This window comes from Centroberyx affinis, unplaced genomic scaffold (genome assembly GCF_046629955.1).
Source record: "Centroberyx affinis isolate AG114_WGS23_722 - 3 ecotype Tasmania unplaced genomic scaffold, CSIRO-AGI_Caff_v1 ptg000362l_1, whole genome shotgun sequence".
Taxonomy (NCBI): domain Eukaryota; kingdom Metazoa; phylum Chordata; class Actinopteri; order Beryciformes; family Berycidae; genus Centroberyx; species Centroberyx affinis.
The window spans coordinates 227,035-233,070 of NW_027279033.1; positions in this window are offsets into that span (position 1 = coordinate 227,035).

Genomic DNA, 6,036 nt, shown 5'->3' on the forward strand with positions numbered 1-6,036 from the left:
CTTTATACCATACAGAGAAAATATCATTAGTGCTTGAGGTCAGTTGTTTTTCTAAACGGCGGACATTCTCATGTTGAGCTTAGAGATTTAGCCATACATCCTCCCAGTATATTGGAAACAAAAGTATGTTGTACGCTACAGTGGGTTTCAGACCGGTGTGACGATGACATCTTAAGAACAACCAAAAAAGCAGAATAGCTACAAACAGGTAGAGCCGTGGTTAGAAGAAAAGGCCCCAGTTGGTCCGTAAGTCACATCTGATTGTGCTTAATCAGGTATTAGAGACAGCCAGAGTAATTAGTGAAGCCACAACAGGGATTTGTTTTCGCGAGCCACTGTCAGGCAACCCCGTTTCTCCTTCGGTGAGAAACCTCGGGGATTTGGTCAGGTATCTTACGCCGCTGCTCCTTAAGATGCTTGAACGTTCTAGAATCCTCTTACGGGGACTCCCAGGATCGGGACTAATTCCCCTTGGAGGAGGCGAACTGCAACGCTGTGGTTATCATCGTCGTTTATCGAGTCTCTACCTGTCAGGCTGCTGCAGTACAACTCTGCTTTTATTTAAAATTGATTTATGCAGGGAGGTTTTGCTGAGTAATATGCTCTTTTGCAGCGACGTCCTGCCTCACATTCATACAGTTCCACATTCGCCCTGGGTGGTGGTAATCTCCTAGAATCTTGTTTTGTCTCTATCTATGGTGTTAAATGCTCATTGTTGTGGTGTTTTTTCTTTTGTCTCCATCCTTGGAGCTCAACGCTCATTACTGTGGTGTTTCTGCACTGCTCTTCCCAGAGATCACCTGTCAATCAAACAGTGTGTCCAGTACTGTGACATCTTGTTCCTTGGATTTTCTGTCGATTTTCTGTAGGTGGTGCTCTTTTCTCTGCTTGGGGGTTCGGACTGGCAACTTTCCAGCCACAAGACAGTTTAGAAAGAAAGAAAGAAAGAAAGAAAGAAAAATTAAAAGGTTGTTTACCCCAGAGTTCAACAGTTGTGGGTGCACACGGAGGTGAGGAAAATGAACGGTGGATTGGCTGCTAAATGGAGTTTGAATGCCCCCCCCGTCTTAGTTCTAGCAGCATTCTTTGTTGACAGAGTTAAAAGGAGGGGGAGGGGGGGGGGGGGTGAATTTAGGGGTCACAAGGCAATTGGACCTCTTTGAGATGCCATTGTTGTTTAAGGTCAGACAGGAATGGATGTCAAGTTGTGGGGGAGAGGTTCTCTGTGAGTGCGGTGTGTGTGTGTGTGTGTGTGCGTGTGTGTGTGACCAGTACGAGATGGAGTACCCACAGCAAATCTCCTGTCTGGAACTTTATAAGGAGCCTCATAAATTACGAAACTCCCCCATGCCTCCCCATTCTGAGGATGTTGGGAAATGTTAGCTGGGACTTTTCCTGTTGGCCATCAACACCCACTCTTCGAAACCCAGTGCCACCTGCTATTCTGACTTTTGCATACAGTTGTGGTACAGGCAGTTGTGGGTTAAGTGTTAATAGATGCCCCCTCAGTGGGGAATGATGGACTGTCATAAACCTCAATTACCATTCAATGGCAGAATTAGCCTGGGCTGCCTATTACTAGCCCACTCCTGCTCTTCCCACCGCTTGTAAAATACCACCAACACTGTTTCCTCTTTTCTCACTGTCATGTATCAGCGGAGCCTGGAGATACATTTTGCTTTTGATTCCACATCTGCAACCATTGTGCAGTCAGAGATTACAAGCTCCTCAGTAGAAATAGTGTCTAAACATTATTTAAAGTGTATTTATTGCTGCCCTTCTTTCACACACCTCATCCACCAACAGGAGTGCAACACCGTTCTCACTTGGATACTTAATTATGATAAATGCACTATTTCTAAACACTTAACCCTAACCTGTTTGTGTTTTTTTTGAGGCCGATTGATTAATTCATATCTCCCTCTCCCATACTGTGCCTTCCCACTTTTGCACTGAAAATGGTCTTGACAACAACAAAACTACTGTTTCCTCTTATTCTCATATTCTGGATTCTGCTGCTCATATTCCTTCATATTCCTTCTTACTATTAGGTCCTTGGAATGTTGGTGATCCAGGAATTGTTGCATTCACTGGAAGTCACTCTGGAAGTGCTTAAATGTGAAAGTACATTTCCATACAGTGCTGCTGTAAAGGAGGAGGTGCTGTAGTGTTGGCTTCCTGTTAAAGCTGTAATTCTCCAGGCATGAAGTGTATCACATCACTTGTGAGAGCGTATGTGTGTTTTAAGCATGTTTGTTTGCCCACAGACCACTTAGCAGATCCCTCACCAAAGCCTCTCCCATGCTGTAGATCATTTGGTCCGTATGGTAACGCTGGTAAGCTGCAAACACCAACTTGGAGGGACAGATTGGCTGTCTTGTTAATGCTAATCTGGAGAGTATTTGTTTATATGGCGAGATGACGACCCCCTGTCATGGTTTGTCTGAGTCCTGGATGACGCTGGATTTATCAGTCTAACTGCTCTTAAAGGAATACACTGTGTTTTGGGGAGAATGTCCCACTGGTCAACTCGGCTGTTAGCGACGAGAACATTAACACCAAAATCATTCATATGTCCCCAGTAGATGATTATTTTCAGTGCTCCATTCTAACACTTTAGCATACACTATGTTGAGTGATAGTAGGCTCCGCGCTAACACTTTAGCATACACTATTTTGAGTGATAGTAGGCTCCGTGCTAACACTTTAGCATACACTATGTTGAGTGATAGTATGTTCAGTGAGTAGGCTCCATGCTAATTTTGTAGAAACAAGTGTCAGTGTTTTGAAACAAGGCAGAATAAGCCACTAGTGATGACTGCAATAGTATCAAGAAAATGATGAAAAGAAAAAAAAAAACTTGAAACAAGTTGATTTCAAGTTGACAGATTTCTTTAGCCTACTTGTTTTAAGACAAATAAGTGTTTAAGAATGTGAGATTTTGATTTGTCATGGTGGCTGTTCAAGAAATAAAGAGTGTTAGTTTTGTTTAACCTTTTCCATTTAAATTCCTGTGTTTTTACTCACTCTGGAGGTGAATAGTTATGCGTGGTGGTGTTTTGTCTGTGTGAGGTTCCCCACCATAAATCTCCTCTGCTCACACAGACAGCTTGGCCAGTGTTCACCTCCATAAACTGTACACTAATGGTGGTGTGGGGCCAAGACAAAGCCAGGGAAGATATAAAGGTGGATGTGGCGGAGGGTAAACCATAGGAAACTCTCTTTTACCCTCCTTTTTAAGATGATATACTGTAACCATCCAAGACATAAACATGTACTTTAATATGTACTGTCAGGCTGATGGAAGATACATGAAATTAAGGTCTTCCTGAGAGAATAGAACATAAAAAATACCATTATGAAAAGCTAACTGTTTTTCTATTAGCCTAATTATATTGATGATTGCTTGCCCTTTTTTACCACTATATCACAAGTGCTAAATCTGATCCAGCTTGAGTCCTACAGTACAGAACTACTGTGGCAACTGGCCTGGATATTGAAAACCAATAATTATGGGTAACCTACTGATACTGATACATATTTTAAGACATCAAAAAGTATTACAATTCTTTAAAACACTAGATTCTTAGAATGAGATCTCAGGTTTTCTACTAGCCTAAGGGCATTTCTATTGAGAAAAATCAATCATATATGGTCTATTCATGTTTAGAAAAGCCGATGCTACACAAAATATAATTTACTCTATCTGGTAATGAAATGTGCTTTCATACCTCAAACAAGGGTATCCATAGAGGGATTGTATTAGAATTGCAAAATTTGAGGAATCAGAACTGGTATTGAACATTTTTCAGCAATAGCCAGACAAGTGGAACAGAAAGGTTAGAAACTGCAGGTAACCACTGAACAATATGCAATAAACTTTACAGTAAAAAAGACGATATAATAAAAAATAAGGTTTATTTGTATAGAAAAGAGTTTACAAAGGTCTTTAACAATCACTTAAATGCAAACACCTGCTCATAAAATGTATTCAAATAGGTAAGTAATAGGATGGAAACACACCATACAGAAGCAAGTCAATAAAAAAAATGACAATATAGTAGGCCAGTGGTTCTCAACGTGGGGTCCGGGGACCACCAGGGGTCCTTAAGGAGGTTCCAGGGGGTCCCCAGCAAATTGATGAATTGTTAGACTTCACCATTACATAATTTAAGTTAACACAGTTACAGAATGTAGAAGAATGACTGTTTTGATCATAGTTTCTCTGTTATCTCTTTGCCTACAATACAGATAGTCATGGAATTCTGGACAAATCATATCTAACAATAAAAATATTCTCAGATTTGGGTTTAAGAGACAAATGGGGGTCTGTGGCCCTAATATGTACTAACTTAGGGGTCCTTGATATGAAAAAGGTTGAGAATCACTGTAGTAGACAACACATCTTTTTTAAAACAGCATCCTACAGTCGAGCAAGAAACTTGTTACACTCTGTACTTTCCCTGACAGGCAGGCAGACCCCGGGCATCTTCAGGCCCTGGTCTTTGTGTGTCCGACCTGGCTGAGACTCCATGTCAGACCCCCCCCCCCTCCCCCCCCCTGTCTATTTCTCTATTGTGTGGCGGCTTTAATGAAAGCAGCAGCCAGCCGCTGAGGAATGTGGAAGCTGCGGAGCTGCTGTCTGCTCTGGCACACACTACGCTTATACAGATTTGCATGCTGTTTGAACGGGCTGGAGTGAGGAGTTCTGTCTCCCCCCTCCCCCCCCCTGTCGAGTGTTTAATTAAACTTCTTTTTCTGGTCGTTCCGATTGCAGCAGGTTGGCCTTAAGCCTGACGCGGGGTTGTGGTGTGTGTGCGTGTGTATGTGGAGTGTGTGTGTGTGTGTGTGTGTGGAGAGGGGGGTGCGTTTAAGGCTTCGGCCCAGCTGCCACAGGGGAGCTCCGCCGACCGGCTAGGTGTTGGAGAGCGGTGGTGAGTTGGGGTGGGGGGGGGGGGGGGGGGGGTGGCATTGATCCCGGGCCCCCCATTGCACACATGACAATCCTGGACTGGACCCATACTCTCCATGCCTGAACTGAATTGAAGTAAATTCAATCGTTGCTCATGCACTGTAATGACAATTTGCAGCTAAAAAGTATTAAAAAATCCTGTTGACGTAATCCATTTTCCCCATTAATGTAATAAAGGTTATTTACTGTTAAAAACTTAAATCACTAAAGACCTCCACCATACATCTTCATCCCTTTTTCAGATGTAGAACCATCGTTAATGAGCAAATTTGTGAATGAATGACACACAGCAAAATCATACGTGTTAAATCAACAGTATGCCAGTGTTTCTATCAGTCCACACCCATCAGAGTTCATTTAACTCTTATTATAGATAGTGGAAAAACAACTCTGCAATCAACGTTTGTCAACTTGTGTCCATCAGCAGCTATGTGTGTCTGTTGTGTCTGTGCTCTGGATTACAGTGTCATCTATAAATCAGTGATTCTCAACCTTTTTCATATCAAGGACCTCTAATTTAGTCCACATTAGGGCCACGGACCCCCATTTGATGAGATTTTGTCTCTCAGACCCAAATCTGAGAATATCTTCATTGTTAGATATAATTTGTCCAGAATTCCATGACTATCTGTATTGTAGGTAGAGAGATAACAGAGAAACTATGATCAAAATAGTCATTCTTCTACATTCTCTAATTGTTCTCTAATTGTGTTAACTTCTTGTAAAAAGAAATAATGCTTAAAGTTTAACACTTCATCAGTTTGCTGGGGACCCACGAACCCCCTCAAGGAAACCCCTGGTGGTCCCCGGACCCACGTTGAGAACCACTGATCTAAATGCCATCAAAAATGCCTAAAAATGTAAATGTAGAAATAATAGGTAGAGTGTGTTCAGTTCTATAGTCCAGTATAGTATAGCTGACTCATGTGTATAAATAAAAGCTGTTTATGAATAAAAGGTTTTTTGTAGGCAGTGTAAAAAAGGAGATAAACAGAGACAGACAGAGAGCGAGAGAGAGAGAGAGAGAGACAGAGGACAGAGCGATAGAGCCACTGGTTGCATGA